Source organism: Prionailurus bengalensis, chromosome D2 (assembly GCF_016509475.1).
Source record: "Prionailurus bengalensis isolate Pbe53 chromosome D2, Fcat_Pben_1.1_paternal_pri, whole genome shotgun sequence".
Taxonomy (NCBI): domain Eukaryota; kingdom Metazoa; phylum Chordata; class Mammalia; order Carnivora; family Felidae; genus Prionailurus; species Prionailurus bengalensis.
In genome coordinates, this window is record NC_057351.1 from 3,558,966 (window position 1) to 3,578,009 (window position 19,044).

Below are 19,044 nucleotides of genomic sequence, written 5' to 3' on the forward strand. Positions count from 1 at the left end.
CGCTTGGGGCTGACTCCACGTCCACTTCAGCCGCTGAGGCAGGACAGCAAAGGAGCGATTTCATACTCCTGAAATATCAAGGCAATAACATGCCGTCTCCAAATTTTGTATACGCTATTGTTAGAATAACCTTTATTCTCAGTCTCACTGTAAGACTGGCGAACTCTCTGGAATGTACTGTTAACGGGAGGGGATTGTTCGACATTCTCTTAGTTGTGTGGCTTCTTGTACTTACGGATTTTCTTAAGTGCAGAGGAAAATGTGGAAAATGCATCTTCAAACAGCGACTAACATATATTGTAAATTATGCATGGCGTGATATTTAACTCACATCCGTTTCTAGGAGATGAAAATTATTATTCCTATTTTACAAAGACAAGATAAGAAAAGGTTAAGTGACTTTTTAAAAAATGACACTATAGGAAATGAAAACCTGGAGATTGAAGCTCACATCTTTTCACTCCAAAATCTTTCTCCCACACCTGTCTGTGGGATGCACAGGAGAGCAAGTAAAGCCAATTTGTGAAGGGACCCAGCAGAGATTCTGGGAGATATTACTAATAACGAGAGAAAGGCTGGTCTTTTCCATCCACACAGTTAATACTCCTTTGTTCTTCAGGGAGTTCATCTTTTTATAATCACACCAACTTTTTAACAGTATAGAAGACCAGAGAAAAATCTAATCTAACCATTGGTAGAACAGAGGCCCAGAGAGAGCGTGAAATGGGACTCTGAAACAGTGACCTTTGGCTCCAGGTCCTTCCCGTGCTGGTGCTCCTTAAATCAGCGTCCGTAGGCTCTTTCCATAATTTGGCTATTGTTGAAAGTGCTGCTATAAACACTGGGGTATGAGTGCCCCTATGCATCAGTACTCTGGTATCCCTTGGGTAAATTACAGAAAGAGCCTAAATGTCCATCAACTGATGAATGGATAAAGAAATTCTGGTTTATATACACAATGGAATACTACTTGGCAATGGGAAAGAATGAAATATGGCCTTTTGTAGCAATGTGGATGGAACTGGAGAGTGTGATGCTAAATGAAATAAGTCAGTCAGAGAAAGACAGATACCATATGTTTTCACTCTTATGTGGATCCTGAGAAACTTAACAGAAGACCATGGGGGAGGGGAAGGGAAAAAAAAGTTAGAGAGGGAGGGAGACAAACCATAAGAGACTCTTAAAAACTGAGAATAAACTGAGGATTGATGGGGGGGTGGAAGGGAGGGGAGGGTGGGTGATGGGCATTGAGGAGTGTACCTGTTGGGATGAGCACTGGGTGTTGTATGGAAACCAGTTTGACAATGAATTTCATATTAAAAAAAAAAAAAAGGAAAAAAATCAGCCTCTGTAGAAGGGGGAGCAGGGAAAAGGAAGAGTGAGTGAGAGGCCCCAGCAGGATGCAGGTGCCAGAGGGAGAGAGCTCCAGGCAGTGTGAGAAAGGAGACCAGGCGATGTGCCCTCGAATCTCCTCTTCCAGGTCAGTAGTGGATGGTCATGACAGTAATGATTCCTGATCTAGGTAGAGAGCTGCACCTTGCTCATAAAGGTACAACCAAGTCATTTGAAAAAAAAATCAGATTATACAGGGTGTACCGTTGGAATTAAAGGAATTAAGTTGTGTTCAGTGATTATTCATCACTTGCATAATCAAATTGTTTAAAAATAGCAGGCCAGGGGCACTTGGGTGGCTCAGTCGGTTAAGCATCCGACCAGCTCAGGTCATGATCTCACTATTTGTGAGTTTGAGCCCCTCATGGGGCTCTGTGCTGAACCCGGAGCCTGGAGCCTGCTTCGGATTCTGTGTCTCCCTCTCTCTTTCTGACCCTCCCCTGCTTACAGTCTGTCTCTCTCTCTTTCAAAAATAAACACTAAAAAAATTTTAAATAGCAGACCAGTTTCTTCAGCTTTTAAAATCTTTAAGCTGCAGGCAATTATATTTTTATAAAATATAGAGGAAGCTTCAAATTGCCAACTGAATTGTCTAAACCAGGAGTCAAAAAGTTAGAGTGGTTCTAAATTATATAATGTAAACAACCTTCTTGCAACTAAGAAAAATATGAAAGCTATTTGAAAACTGTATTTGCCATCTTTATTTGAAAAAAAAAGAAACAGATTTAGAAAGAAAAACCTAAATATATAGGTCGTCGAACTTGGCAGTTTTCAAGAAACAGCTCCAAATTCTCGGAATAAAGACAAAGCGATAACTTTTATGTGAGTGTGTTACAACTAGTTCTCGTTACTTTAATGTAAACCTAAGGCTAATAAAAATTTAGCTAATGTACCCATTAGTGTTCTTATACGTGCCCAAGTTTGCCTGTAGAACTGAGAACAGTTATCAGGTTCCTGAATTAGCCTCTCAGAAGTGAATGAAGTCTAAAAGCTAAATGTTAGTTTGTTTAATGCCTGATGCTTTTAATATTGTTATTAACATTTCGTGACTGACCTCTGCCTCGTGAGTCTGTAATACAAACTCATATATTTAAATCACTGTTTCACTTATTAATGACTCTTAATGGCCTATAATCAACCTCTAGTTCATTAGCTATGCAAAAATAAGAACATTATGTAAATTAGGTTAATTAATTAATGGTCTAAAGGTTTATCCCTGCTTTAGAAGTAGCTGTCCCGTGGTCTTCAGCCATATGTCATATGAATAAAGTAATAAAGAAGGGAGATTTGATTCATTAAAGAAGTATTTTATCATAATTCCTTTACCAAGAATTTATTAATGAAATCGTTTGCAAAGTAAGTTTTATAACTGTGCTGTAACTGAACTTAATATTTAAATGCAATTTCATATTTAAAGTAGGACCATTTCAGAACTCATTTCATAATTTTGACCCTAGGAATATTGGAAACATGCTAATCTTTTACTGCAGACATTTCCAACATACATAAAATTCCAGAGAGGATTATAATGACTCTCCAAGTGGCGACTACCCAAGTTCATTACCAAGTCCCCAGAAATGCTCTCACCCACTCCCTCCCTTATTATATTGAAGCAGGTCAGACACACAATATTTCATCTGCAAAATATCTCAGTGTGTGTCTCTTAAAAATAAGGACCCCAAACTCAATCATAATACATTATTTCTCCCCCAAAATTAATAACACTCCCTCCATATCATTGAATATCCAGTCAATATTCATATTAAAAAATTAGATCCATCTATTATGATTGGTTGAAAAGGGTTTTAAGTGTCTCTGTTAAACTATAGGCTTCACCACCACCACCTGATTTGACTCCCTCTGATGTTTATTTGTTCAAGATTTCGGGGGCGCCTGGGCAGCTCAGTGAGTTGAGTGTCAGACTTCAGCTCAGGTCATGATCTCCTGGCTCGTGAGTTAGAGCTCCATGTCAGGCTCTGCTCTGACAGCAGGGATCCTGCTTGGAATTCTGTCTCTCTCCCAATCTCTCTGCCCTCCTTGGCTCATGCTGTCTATCAAAATAAATAAACATTCAAAGGAAAAGAAACCAGATTTCTGAAGAGTGGGTTTCAACTATTGAACCTTCAAGGGGCCACTTCAGATCTTGTTCTGTCTCCTTTATTTCCTGTAAAATAGTAGTGAGAGCTAGAGGCCCTGTTTGATTAACTGTTTTCTGGGTTTTTTACTTGTTGGGTTTTTTTGTTTTTTTTTTTTTTTTGGTTTTTAACAAATAAATTGTAGGCGATATTCACTGCTTCCTTAAAGAGGCACAGCAGTCCCTGTGACTCTGCTGATGGTTACAACCCTGATAGTCATTTCCTATCCATTCCTTCCTTCCATTTCTTCTGCATTTATTAGCCAGATATTTCCATAAAGAGAAACTTCTCCATATCAAATATTTAATCACCCCAACATCCTCCTCCTGTAGGAAAGACAGGGAAAAAAAAATGTTTGATTCTTCCCTTTTATTTCTTGGTTTTCAAAATAATGCACTGATTCACTCTCCTACTCCAAATGTGACTGCTGCAATAATAAATGTTTTGGGTTTTATGGGCCATATGGTCTCTGTTGAACTACTCAGTTCTGTTGCAGCTTTAAAGAAGGGAGAGACAGTATGTAAACAAAATGGCGGCTGTACTCCAACAAAATTCTACCTGTCCAACCAGGCTGTGGCTGGACTTGACCTTTGTTGTGACTCTTACTTTTACTGTACATAATCCAGTTGGCCTCCCCCTCTTCTGTCTGTTTATCTCCTCCTGTGAGCGATGCTTCTGTTTCATCCACTTCCTTTTCTCACATCTCTAATCTGAAGAAATACTGTTTTATCCCTGTTAATAAGATAATCAGTCATTGAACTGTCTACAGTTTAGCCTGTAATAGACTCCTCAGAGTAGGATTATAAGAACGGCATTTCCTATATCTTTGTGCATTAATGACAGTTTATCTATGGACCTGGAAATTGAATGTAATTTGATTAGATATAAAAGCCTCAAATCATATTCTCTTCATTGGTCTTAAATATTTCACTCTGGATTTTCTTCCATGGAGTATTACTGTCAAAAAGAATAATGACAAACTTTTTTTCTTCCCAAGTGAGTGTTTGTCTTATTTCAGAATTTCCAAGGAATTTACTCTTTTTCTTTAAAGTTCAGTAGTTTTATTGGAATGTGTCTTGCAATTGGCTATTCTGAGTCATTTTCTACATATATACATAGCATATGCATTCAACTCTTATTTCAGAAAACATTTCAATTCTAATTTTTAAAATATTTTTGATTCACTAACTCGGTTTTCATCATAGGAGACCCCTACTATATAAATGATGAATATTCTCCTATCTTTTATATCCCTTTATCTCATATCTCATTAATATCTCTATTAATTACATTTAAATATTTTTAAGATTTTAATTTGAGTTTTTCTAGATTCTGATACACATTTTTCTTTCACGGTTTCTCTTTTTTCCTAACAAATTTCCAAACAGATTTTAGTTTGTTTCAACATACTACAGTACAGCTTGAATATTTTTTCAAACGCCTTGATGTTTTAAAAGCTATTATTTTGCTCACTGTTCTTTTTTTCCTTGTGGGCTTTAAACATAGCCTTTTTCAAGTTTTCATGTTTAAGTGAAATTAGATTCTCCATACTTTTAAAAGAGGTAAATGGGCTAAGATAGCTTTACTAGCTCTAGAATATTATTTCAGATATTTTCACAAAGTGATGAAGAAAACATTATCCTGCTACTTTTAGAAATCTGCTTGCCTTTTCTGTTTGTTTGTTTTTTTAATGTTGATTATTTTTGAGAGAGAGAGTGTAAGCCAGGGAGTGGCAGAGGATCCAAAGTGGGCACCAAGCTGTCAGCACGGAGCCCAATTCGGGGCTCAAACTCTCTACCATGAGATCGTGAGCTGAGCCCAAGAAGTTGGAGGTGTAACCGGCTGAGCCGCCCAGGCCCCCTTAGACATCTGCTTGCTTTTATCTGCACTCCCACATTCACTGAAGAAACTTGCTCTCTCTTTTTTTCCCCTCATTGTCGCCGCCCTGCCCAGTTTCTATTTTGCTCTCAGTGTTTCTCCTTTCTCGTCAGCGTGGAGGTTGCTCCTTTGCTTTTGTGTTGCTGTAGTCACCTTTCCATTTCACTGGCTCCCACGACGGCAGAAATGCTTGGCCTTCCCTCCACCTCCTTAAAAACAGGTGCCGTTTTCACACTTGCCGATAAGGCATAGAACTTGATAATGCGGAGAGCCGTTTTCTCTGCTCATCTTCTGTGGTTTGGAGCTTAGCTTGTTGCCATATTTAGCTGGGGATATTATCTGTTTTTGGTGTGATTGCTAGGATATTAGTCTAATTACATAAACGTGAAGGTGAGGAGACTTGGTGTAGGAGGACTCCCACAAAAACAACTCTCCACGTTAATAATTTAGTTCCATGGCTGTTGATACAGAGACTCCTGGGTCACAGCGTTAGGACCTCGGTGCTCAGCATGAAAGTACCAACTGGAGGATCAGCATAGAGGTTGGCATACAGTGCGGGTCCCAGAGCTCCAGACCCCACAGGCAGGTGCAAGGCCGGGGAAGAGGGCACTGGGTGGAGGGAATGGCAGGGAAGCAACAGGAGCTCAGAGATGCAGCTACTTTTATAGCAAACAACAGCGGTCTTCCTAGAAAGGGGGACCAGGGAAATTGCTGGACCATGCAACGCATGTCTGCAAGACAGCATCTCACTTCTCAGAATTGCCAGCCGCATAAAGAGTTCTGTGCCCCGGTGGGGGAAAAAGCCCGGGGCATCACAGTGTTGGCACAATCAGCATGACACATGGGGGGCCAAAGACCCTCCCCCCCCCCGCCCCCTCCCGCCCAGGGAATTCTGTCCCCAGGACTTGACCATCCAAATCCTGATCTCTTTTTAATGAGGCATGATTCAGGAGGATTCAAATATTACATTTCACCTTAATCATCTTCTTCAGATCCCTAAATGCACATTTTAATCCAAGGATATTTGAAATGATTGTTGAATCAGTGGACTTGTTTCACAGTCGATGGGTTTTGGAGAATGAGAGCTCTGGGACCCTCTGCAGCTTTCATACTGTGCTAGCTGATACCCAGTTTAGGATTCAGTTTTAACTCACATGCTTTAGATGTCCCATATAGGGCTTCTAGATATATTTTCCTTTTCTTAACTGCTTTTATCATTAAACCCCACTAATTATACTGGGAAGTTGTAATAAATATATGATCAAATGAATGATGTATAGAAGAATCCAAATTAACAGAAAGCATTTTTAAAGAGCAAATTTCCCAAGAATGGAAAAATAAACATGAAGAGAAAGGGTCTAGTTCATTAGCTTACTTCTAAAGTAAAAGTAGGTGAAACAAATTGTATCCCAATAAGCCACAAATATGATAGGTTCCTCTCTTTTTCCCACAACTTCCTATTTAACAAACTGTGGGATTAACGTATCACTGACTAGTCCAGGACGTAGAGAGAATTGTTTGTCTTTGAGGGCTAGGCCATCCCACTGCCTTGATGGTGATTATTAGTATTTATAATATGCCAGGCATTATAATAGGGTTTTAGGGCACAGAGATATTGAAATGAAGTTGCTATTTCCAAAATCCTTTTTCCCATTGCCAGACAGACCATGCACCATGCACCATGCAATGACTACACTATTAGGGGTCCAGTGGCTGCTGGGGATCCCAGCACAATGTAGCACAAAAGAATGAACAGCTAATGTGTGAGATAATCGAGAAGTCTTTTCAGAGGGATTGATCTGTGAGCTGTATCCTAAAGAGTGAGCAGAAGAGATTTGAAAGGATACCTCCAAACACTACTAGTGAGCATGTATTAGAAATGATGATGGAGCGCCTGGGTGGCTCAGCTGGTTGAGCGTAGGACTCTTGGTTTCTGATCGTCTCATGAGCTCACAGTCCAGGAGATCAAGCCCCGCCTTGGGCTCTGTGCCCACAGCGTGGAGCCTGCTTGGGCTCCCTCTCTCGATGCCTCTCTACTGCTTGTGATCTTGCTTCCTCTCTGTCTCTCAAAATAAATAAACTTAAGGAAAAAGAAATAAAGAAATGAAAAGAAGATAACTCTTAAATTGGAAGTTTAGAAAACAGTACCAAGATAGGGGCGCCTGGGTGGCTCAGTCAGTTGAGCATCTGACTTCAGCTCAGGTCATGATCTCTTGGTCTGTGAGTTCAAGCCCTGCATCAGGATCCGCGCTGACAGCTCAGAGCCTGGATCCTGCTTTGCATTCTGTGTCTCCTTCTGTCTGCCCCCCTCTCCTCTGAAAAATAAATAAAGCATTATTATTTTTTTAAGTACCAAGATACAATTGACCTAAAATGACCAAGAGACGTGCAGGAAATAGATACAGAATGTCAAAGATATTTAAGATAAAAACAAACAGATCAGTAGTTTACCACTCTATAAACCCTTACTCCCAAGGAGAATAAAAATGATCAAGTGAACGGGGAGTTAGAAAGGACTTTATCTGAACTATTCCTTTGGGGGAAAAAGGTTGTAAAATTGTGTTTGCCTGCCGTTCCCAATACATCCATCCCCAGAAAAGGGGATGTGAGAGTAGGAAGTCTTCGATCTCAAGTGTATAACGTTAGTGACGAGGAAGAACACATGAGTCCATGTCCCAGAGCTGTCAGCGAGGGACTGGAGTGCCCACAGCTATGAGGACAGCTGGCGGGTAGAGGTGTGGCCACATGAGGACAAGCCTGTGCTTGTGGGATGACGCAGGCAGAGAACCGGTGAATGTGGTCCAGATCTGGGACACCGATGAATGCTAGCTTTTGTCGAAGTGCAGAACAATCACCTGGACGACGGCAAAAAGCAAAAAGCAGAATGTGGAAATGGACTGCCGCCTCCATCTAAAGGGATGAGACAGAGCCAACTGAAATGCACGTCCCAACCCCGGGTGCTTGCAGAGGGCACGCCCGTGCTCAGAGTGGCCTGCCACCACGTCTGCTTGAAACACAGGTCCGGCCCCAGGGGGTCTGACCATCTCACAACAGCAATGTTGAAGTGGGAACCTTCCTGCCTCCCTCACCAACCTTTCCTCCTCAGCCGCCAGGGCCGGAGTGTTATGACACAGCAGCCAGGGAACAGTGACGAGGCTGATTAGTAAGGAAAAAAGAAGTCTCTTGGGGCACCTGGGTGGCTCAGTGGGACAAGCACCTGACTTTTGATTTCAGCTCAGGGCGGATCTCATGGTTTGTGAGTTTGAGACCTGCATCGGGTTTAGCACTGTCAGTGTGGAGCCTGCTTGGGATTCTCTCCCTCTCTCTTTGTCCCTCCACTTCTCTCTCTCTCTCTCTCTCTCTCTCTCTCTCTCTCTCTCTCTCTAACTAAATAAATACATAAGCTTAAAAAATAATAATTTAAAAAGAAGTCTCTTACAACCTCTTCCCCAAAGGCAGGAGACTCTCCAGGATCATATCTCAACTGGGGAGGAAGAAAATTTTACCTTTAAATTAAATTTGAAGTATTGATTAATATATTGAACTAGGTTACTTTTTTTAATGTTTATTTATTTTTGAGAGATGGAGACAGAGCCCGAGCAGGGAAGGGGCAGAGAGAGAGGGAGACACAGAATCTGAAGCAGGCTCTAGGCTCCAAGCTGCCAGCACAGAGCCTGATGTGGGGCTCGAACTCATGAACCATGAGATCATGACCTGAGCGAAGTCAGATGCTTAACCGACTGAGCCACCCAGGTGCCCCTGAACTAGATTATTTTTAACTTAACCATGATTATAGTACTTTCTCTTTTTTTTAATTTTATTTTTAATTTTTTTTAATTTACATCCAAATTAGTTAGCATATAGTGCAACAATGATTTCAGGAGTAGATTCCTTAGTGCCCCTTACCCATTTAGCCCATCCCGCCTCCCACAACCCCTCCTGTGTAGTACTTTCTATTAACTAAAAATGTTTGCTTTTTTTTTTAGTATCAGGAGTAGCCTGAGCTTTTGTTCAGCTGCAGGAAAAAGGCTGCCCCAAAATCAGTAGGATGAAAGGAAGAGCAGAAAAGACAAAATAGACTTTTATAGTTGTATTCTTTATCTCCACGTGAAGCGCACCATTTCAGCATGGCTGGAGAACAGAATATAGTTTAAACATTTTTTAAATTGTTTTTGAACGTTTATTTATTTTTGAGAGACACAGAGTACAAGCAGGGGAGGGGTAGACAGAGAGAGGGAGACACAGAATCCGAAGGAGGCTCCAGGCTCTGAGCTGTCAGCACAGAGCCCAGTGCGGGGCTCGAACTCATGGAGTGTGAGATCAGACCTGAGCCAAAGTCAGATGCTTGACCGCCTGACCAACCCAGATGCCCTTAAGCATTTTTAATGAATTTAAACTACTGGAGGATAGGGATTTTTGTCTGAGTATTGCAACATTCCAGGAGCCTAAAGGCATAGTAGAAAAATATAGTCAGTAAAGTTTTACCCAGTAAATGAGCAAGTCTGGAAAAAGAAGGCCGGATTATGAAGGGATTTGGCTGTCAGGCTAATGGTATCCACCCGTACAGCCCACCCATTATCCCCATTTAGTTCTCTTCTGCTGGCCCCATTCTCTCAGGTATCCATATTTTCCTGCTTGCCTCTCGTATTGAGCATTATTTTTGTTCAAATAAGTATCTTCATTTCATGAAAGAAAGACAATCATGAAGGTATTCATGTTTTTCATGTTATTTCAAAATTCTGAGCCCCCTTTTGTGCCTACATTCTCCGTCTCCGCAGACCAGCTCGGTCTCTCCTGTCTTTTCAGGATGGAATGTCACTGTTCCCAGAGAGACCCCAAGGGTCCTGCATCCAGAACACATTCCACAGACACTTATGTCAGTATTCCTGCCACTAAGTCATCGCCATGTGTTTATCCTGCATGTAGAGAAAGAACTCTAATATGCACCTTTATAAGTAGCTCCTAGCTGGATAGTTTGATTTGTGGGATTCCACAACTGAAATGCAATTTTTCTTTTATGGTAAAGTTACAATTATCTTTAAGTGTGGAAGAAAAAAAAAAAGCTTTTTATAAATGTAGCCTTGTGACTCAATAGCTGGCCTTTCAATCAGGAATAAATGACAGGACAATTAAGATAAACCTTAAATGGGTGATAAAACAACTCAAATGCTATTGATTTCATTTTATAGTTTTGCTTCAGGGTACCTGCTTGTAATACATTTCATTTCCTTGGCTTTTCTGCTTCTAAACAGAAGGTCTGTGACAAGTAATGCTAATGACTCTTTACCCATGATTGACAGACTCACAAAGCATTCCTCATGCAAGTTGGGTGACAACATCGTAGCATCTCACACGTTATTTTCAGTCCTGAAATCCCAGATATGTTCCAGGTCTTATACTTGTTCAGTAAATATATAACCATGAGTTTAGAAACTATATTCATATTTTACTAATTTCAAACTTGGAGATTACATTATGAAAACTAATACCGTTATATCCTTTATTGTATTTTTGTCGCTAACATTCTAGGTATCTTCTATAAACACACAGTTAAAACAGTTACATTCTAATGAAACAAAACTTTATCTGTCCAAGAAAACAACTGAATAGTGCAAAATATCTTTGCTTGGAAAAACAATTTTAAAAATTCTTATGAAATTTTATTAATACATTTCGGAAACCAAGTGCATTCACAAAATATTCTTCCATTGACCCCAAAAGTTATTTGTTGAACCCATGACAAAGATTGTTATCAACCCTTCTAAACAGAGTGTAGATTATAATACATGTTTCTTCACATGTATTATGAAGAAAAAGCCCTGTTTCATGAGGAAATCATTTTATATCCCTTCCATGGTCAAATAAAACTAAAATACTTAAAAGGGTCTAGGAATGAATAAAATTGTTCTCCTTAACTTATACCTAAGATTAAGCCCCAGGGCCTAAAGACAGGTGATACAATTTCTTTATTCTTGGGGACTTCTATTTAATTAACATAGTTAATAATTTAATTTTTTCCTTGCCCTTTCAAGCAGAATTTAAATTGAGTTTTGAATGGAGCCCATTTAGTGATTCACAAATATTTTTGCAAACTTGAATTCTGTTTCTGAGAGCAACAATCATTCCATTAATAATAAATCCCCAAACTATGCAATAGAAACTCTATACCTTTTGCTTCAAAAAAAACTCCCGTTTCAATAGAGGCAAACTAAGCTCCGGCAAATGCTCATGAAACTATGCACAGCAGAAGTGAGATCTGTTAAATCGTAGATATTACAGAAATAGCAGCATTTCCAGAAATGGAAAACAGAAACCACTCTCTGGATAACATAAGCATAAAATTTATCTTGCCTATTACAAGTACAGGGGAAATTATCAGAATTTTTATGTTGAATACCTTGATTCCTCATATTTTTGATGAGTACATCCATTGGCCCTCTACCCGCTGTTGTTACACGACCAAGGTCCGCTATTCTCTGTAGAGTAAGGCAGCACAAGTCTTTTTCCTATTTTGCTAAAGATTTGGATAGCTATTACATCATTGTATTTATTTTTATCCCTTACAACAAATAGAAAGTGAACGTTCTTTTCTCTTACTGACATGTTCTACTTTGACCAGTCTTAACAAGCTGACAAACTTACTGATAGGTTATTTTTAGAAAGAAAAACAGTTGCCCACTAACTAGACAAAAATAAATTTCAGCATTATGTTTCAATAGTAAAAAGTGTGGGGGAAAGTGCCATGCAGAAGGAACATAAGGAGGGTGAACTTTCGGAAGTTTTCACTGTCTCTCCTTGAAGGGGTTCTCCATACTGCTTAGCATTTCCTAGGTCACTGCATTCTTAATTTCCATGTTGACTGAGTTCTTCCCCCTTTCTCTCAAGGAATTGCTACACCTTGTGGTTTTCGGTTCCACCGTTCCCTGGTCCAAAATGTACTTCTGTCATTGTTTTCTGGACCTAATCATTTTACAAGGCTCATTTTACAGCTCTTCTCGTGTCTTACCTTTCCTTAATCACCCAGGGCCCCTATCAAGTGAGGAACAAATACATCCGGCCTGTCAGTTTTCAAAGGCGAGGATGTGATGTCCTGGTGCCTCAGTTTCCATCACAGAGACAACTCCGAGAATATACAGTTTGAGATGGATCCTAGATAAAGTTTGAGACGGATCCTAAAGGAGACAATAGTATGGATGACAGTCTGGAGGAGATCAATTTCAGGGGAAAATAGTGAATACTTTTTTGTGCAATGGAGAATTTGCCTGGTTAACTATATTTGATGCCATGTGCTAACATTTTCTATCGGAAAAACCACTCTTGTGTTTTCTGTTGCTCTACTCAACTTTGCCTTGTTGACATCTATTATTTATATTAACAACAATATTGTACTTAACTCTTAGATCTTGTTATGACTGACTTTGGCCATGATTCTTACCTGGAATAACTAATAGAGCCATAATATTATTATTATTCTCAGTGATTGTGACTTGTTAAGCATATGAAGTGATAATAAAATACTAGATATATGGCAAAATAACAGAATCTAGTGCATTCCAAAATAAAAGCTGTGAATTCAGGCACAGTATGGGCTGTAGAATACTATGCTATTTTTATCCTGAAATCAGGTGTCACTTACCTTCGATTACATGACATGGATTGGTAAGTTTTTGTGGTTCCTCTTGTAATTATATTATTCTTTGACTGACACTAGTGTCCATAATTAGAATTACGTAGTCAAGGTAATTTATATTAAAGACATGAAAACTTGGCCTATAATTCTTATTTCATTATACAGGAAAGATGTGTACCTTATTTTTAAGAATGATATCCTAATTTGTGCTAATAGACACATCAAGAGATATGTAAGAACAAAGGAAGTCAAGAAATTATATATGTGGCGGGGGGGAGTCTGTGGGTATAGTTATATACCTAAATATGATATACACTTTCACAGTTATATATATATATATATATAATGATATATATTATATAAATACACACACACACACACACACACATATATTTTCAAACACACTAATACATTTTAAGTTCTTGTTTTACTTACAGCAGCTATGATCCTTTTGTTTTCTGAAACACATCTAATATGATTAGGTTTCCTGTCACATGGCCCCAGAAATATTATCTAATGTTAGAGGGATCATGATAAAACCGTACATTAAACAACTATGTTGAGTACTTGAAAGACATAAGCGTTTTTTCTAAATGCTGTAAGGTTATAAGTGCCTATAAAGGGAGATCATGGTCTTCAAAGGGTCTCCCTTCCCGTGGAGAAACCATGTTGTGCAAGTATAAAAATAAGTAGTAGCACCAAGAAAGTATGTGGCCAATTAATGTGAGAGAGGCATAGACATCCATGGTTTGAGTTTAAACAGAACAAATCACTGTGGTAGACTAAATTGTTTATAGATTAAGCTGGGAAATCAAAGATTTAGCTAAAGCAATACCTGGTTTTGTCTGCTAATCCATTCTGTTAGGGTAAGTGGAGAAAAGGAAGGACAGAGGACTGAGAGAGGAAATTGGAAGGAAAAGCTGGGGGAAGGGATTTCCAAGGTGAGTCCAGAAGACAGTGACCAGCATAGTGGTAGCAGAGAGTTAATGAGAAGAGAAATGGGAAGCAGAAAAGTATAGGAAAAATCAGAAAGCCGTGTTCAAAATATGCCAGTCTAGGAGTACTGGGGCAGGGCGGTGGGGGGGGGGGGGGGGCGGGGTGCGGCGCTCAGTCATTTAAGCCTCTGACTTTGGCTCAGGCCGTGATCTTGCGGTTCCTGAGTTCAAGCCCCTCGTTGGGCTCTGTGCTGACAGCTCAGAGCCTGGAGCCTGCTTTGGATTCTGTGTCTCCCTTTCTCTCTGCCCCTCCCCAGCTCATGTTCTGTCTCTCTCTCTGTCTCTCAAAAATGAATAAATGTTAAAAAAAAAAATTAAAGGTACATGTATAAATATACAGAAGAAGATTTATTATAAGGGGTTGGCTCACATGATCTTGGAGACTGAGAAGCCCCATGATCAGCTGTGTGCAGGCTGGAGGCCTAGGAGAGCTGGTGGTGTGGTTCCAGTCCAAACCCAAAGGCCCGAGAACCAACAGAGCTAATGATAAAGGTGTAAGCTGCAGTGTGAGTCTGGAGATCTAAGGACCAGGAGAACCAATGTCTGAAGAGGAAGGATGACCCAGCTCAAGCATAGAGCAACTTCATCCTTCCTCCATCTTTTTCTACTGTTCAGCCTCAGCAGATTGGATCATGTCCACCTGCATTGGGGAGGGTGATCTCCTGTACCTGGTCTGCTGGTTCAAATCTCAAAACATCCTCACAGATGCACTCAGAAAGAATGTGTTACCAGCTATCTGGGCTTCTCTTAGTTTAGTCAAGTTTGACACATAAAATTAACGCTCACCAGTCAGCCAGTTGGGGAAAATGTAGGGCATATGTAAGAGAGAAGTTGATAGAGGGCGCCTGGGTGGCTCAGTTGGTTGGGCATCCAACTTCAGCTCAGGTCATGATCTCACAGTCTGTGAGTTCCAGCCCCATGTCGGTCTCTGTGCTGACAGCTCAGAGCCTGGAGCCTGCTTCAGATTCTGTGTCTCCCTCTCTCTCTGCCCCTCCCCTGCTAATGCTCTGTCTCTCTCTGTCTCAAAAATAAATAAAAACATACAAAAAATTTTTAATAAAAAAAAGGAGAGAAGTTGATAGGACTTGATGACTGACCAAAAATAGAAAGAAAAAAAAATCAAGGATCATTTTATATTTTTGATCCTGGGCAACATAAATTATATCTAGAAAGTAGTTGGAAATAAGAAACTGAACTTCTGAAGGATGTTCAAGACTTGGCTTATAGATTTTGGAAGATGTCATATAGAATGGGTTACTTAGGCCAAGGGCTATTATGCCAAGGATCACTGGCATCACATGGTATAAATGTTAATGAGGTTTAACTGGGAAAATCAGGCAGAAAGGGATCAAAGAGAAAAAGCATCTGTCTAGCTTCTGTAACCCTCAGAAAGAACTTTAGTCCACACATACTTGAACACACCATAAAAGGAGCTAAAATCAGTGGACTCATAATGGTCTGGTTCTCCATATTTAAAGAGAACTTAAAAAATGAGGATAAGGAATAATTCATTGACCACTTTGCAGTGGAGCTTCCTGGTCAAGGAAATAAGCCTTAACACAAGGGGGCTGATGAAGCCAACCAGCCTGTACCAGGGAGAGGCAGTCAGGATCCATTAAACCATCCCAGAGCCAATGACCTTGTCTCTGTGAGGGACAGGCAGGAGAGAAGAGCAGCAAAAGACTAAATTTGAGGGAAGCCCTTCATTTAGTGAATGAGAGAAAAGAACAGCCAATTGAAGAGGCCAAGAAAAGAGGAGTAAAATTTGTGTAGTAATGGCCTGTTATCCAAAGGACAGAAGGATGGTAAAAATATCAAACTTCACAGATATTCAAGAAAATTTAAAGCTGAAGAAACTACGATGGATGGCACTTAGCTGACCCATGCAGACACTGTGGTTCATGTCAAATACATAGAGAAGACTTGTTCATGGAAGAAGACAGGGAAATCATAGTAGATAAAGGATTTCTTGGTTTTATCAGCACAATAGACACAATTCATGTATTCAACAGTCCCTGATTTTATTAATTTTATATATTTATGAGCATGCCTTTCAGTTTAATTTATGTATTATGTGTATTAAAAAGCCAATGCTGAGAATGTAAGGTTTCAGAGATAAAAAGCTTAAATATAATCTGTCTTTCTTCTTCATCATACTCAAAATGCAAGTCTAGTAGTCCATTTTCTTCCAAAGCTAATTCATTCTTTATCCCCAGGAACTTTTGTAAGTTCAGTTAATCAATCTTGTCCCTTCTCAGTCTTCATATCTTATACCTAATTAGTCCCCTACATAACATATTAAAAATAATTATAGACAAACAATTCAAAGGAAATCATTATTTTCAATGTTGTCACTTTTAATTTTTAAAGTCTGTTCCAGTTAGTAATTTACAACATATGCTTGCTTCAAGATTCCGTAATAGATATTCCTATATGTATGTTTTATTAAAATGCACAAGTCAGTTAGATACTCTAACCTATCCAGGAGCTTAATTACACTTATGAAAGATTCATATTAGCTGATAGTCCATAAATGCTGAGATCTGCATGAAACTAAAATATCAGAGGCAAAGAGGAATTCTGTAAAAAATATTTATTAAGGAAAATGTTATAACTCATAATTTACCAATGAAACCATTCAAAATCCAGATTACTTTGGGGTGCCTGGGTGGTTCAGTCAGTTGAGTGTCTGACTTTGGCTCAGATCACGATTTCATCATCAGTTTGTGAGTTTGATCCCCCAGTCAGGCTCTCTGCTGTCAGCCCAGAGCCCGCTTCAGATCCTCTGTCCTTCCCCTCTCGTGGACTTTCTATTTTTCTCAAAAATAAATAAATGCACAAAAAATAGCCTTAACAGAACAGCAGACAAAAGACAGATTCCTAAAAATCTAAAAGAATGAATTGTTTAAGGTCCCTAACTTTGTTATCAGACAGGCCTGAGTTCCATACACATCTCTGATCTTTACTAATATCTTTGAGCTTTAGAATCTTGAACACAATATCAGAATAAATATGTCTATTCCTTCTAAGCTGTTCGAGAATTTTAAACAAAATGATGTCTACAAAGTACTTAACTTATTAGAACATGGGAAACACCCGGTGGAAAAATCCATAGCAATTATTATCTCTATTGTTTTTTATTATTGTCACTAGCTATGATATGTTTGAGTGACACTTAAACATTAGTAATAGCATGCTGAAAGTGCTTCGTCTTCTTTTATAGATCATTGTATATAGAGACTCCACATTTCTCTGTAAGTTCTCCATGTAACCAGTGGTTGTAGGTTGTGACATATTAGAAATGTAGTCAGGCCATCTTTTGGCATTTTTAGATTTGAATACTCTTATCTTGATAGATAAATTGATGATGTATGTACAAAAAACTAAAACTGTCAACATTTTCCCAAAAAGACTGGTGGAATTAATGCCTTTTGGTAACTTGAAAGAAAAGATCCAAACGTTTTGTTTAGGTAGGAAGTTATAGTCCCCATTCTCTGAGGTAGACTAAGTTTTTCCCACCAAATGTACCTGGGATGCTTCTTTGGTTAGAAGCAACAGGGACCTCCTCTGACTGACTTATACTAAAAGGAACTTACCAGAAGAGTACTTGGTTGCTTGCATAATCATTGGAGAATCTGGATAGGATCCAAGGAAGGACAAAATACAAGAAACGCTTTGGCAATTTTGGTCAGAAACTCAGAGCACTGCTTTTTTTGGACACCTTGGATCACAAACCTTCAAGCAAATGGCAGTCAGCTCAAAGGAAAGAATCTGATGAATCTGGGTTGAGACAGGTACCTTTGAACATGGGTGGGGTGCAGAGCACTGAACAAGGCACAAGGCATATGGAGCTATAGTAACTCGAGGGCAAAAAGATGGAGTTCTACATCTAAAATAAGGGAGGAAGGGATGTTGAGCAGATACATGTATTAAAAAAATCTACTTTACTTTTTCAAATATCAATTTAGGACCAAAATGAGGTTGAGTGAGATGCTTAGGTAGGCAGTGTGGGAACAGTCACATATTATTTGAAAGTTATAGCGCTAGATTTCACTTTCTGTCATAATGAAAATCTAATTTTCATTTTTAGTGGGACTGATGCTTGAAAGTTTAAGTAGGTGATTACTTGAACTTTTGAAAGTTTACAAGTTTATGTTGCTTCAAAACATTATGTTTTCCTCTTAGAAGTTTTGGAAGAGATTAAAGATAATGCTTGCATTTAATGACATATTGCAGGAACTGTGAACCCCTATTTGACAAGCATTCATTAAGTACTTTCTAAGGACTAAAATTAGCTTGTTCGTTGCACTAAATAGTTGTTGTTAAATTGCTGCTAAAATTTCTGCAACATCCTGATTATTAATACGTTGTGTACCAGATGACTAATGAGTGAAGCCAAGATCTACGGATAAAGAGTAATTACATTACGTTTTGCAAGGTCACCTTCCTCTTTGCTCTTTTGTTAAGTGTTCACAAGTAAATCAAAAATGCCTGGGGAAATACCATCTCAGAGACAAACAAGCAAACAAGTAAACAAATTCATTTTTTTTTAATTTTTTTTTCAACGTTTATTTATTTTTGGGACAGAGAGAGACAGAGCATGAACGGGTGAGGGGCAGAGAGAGAGGGAGACACAGAATCGGAAACAGGCTCCAGGCCCTGAGCCATCAGCCCAGAGCCTGACGCGGGGCTCGAACCCACGGACCGCGAGATCGTGACCTGGCTGAAGTCGGACGCTCAACCGACTGCGCCACCCAGGCGCCCCTAAACAAATTCATTTTATTTTAGGGGGAAAATATATGCTTGATCAGCATCTGCCAGAGCCTGTCGGTGCAGAAAGAGTATAGATGCACTTGGTTTCTCTACAGGGTCCTCAGATAGAAGCCATGCCATTTGGGGAAGGACACACAAAGGACACACAATGAAGTTTATTTCAAGACTTTTCATCTCTGTGGATATTATGCTGTTCATAATTTGTTTTCCCTTTCCCCTTTCAACATATCGAACCTTAACT

General features: G+C 39.4%; 1 protein-coding gene across 7 annotated transcripts in view; it reads left to right on the top strand.

The window, feature by feature from the left end:
- Positions 1-19,044, top strand: part of PCDH15 (protocadherin related 15) — a 1,256,363-nt gene that overhangs the window by 1,114,642 nt on the left and 122,677 nt on the right. The window lies entirely within an intron of this gene.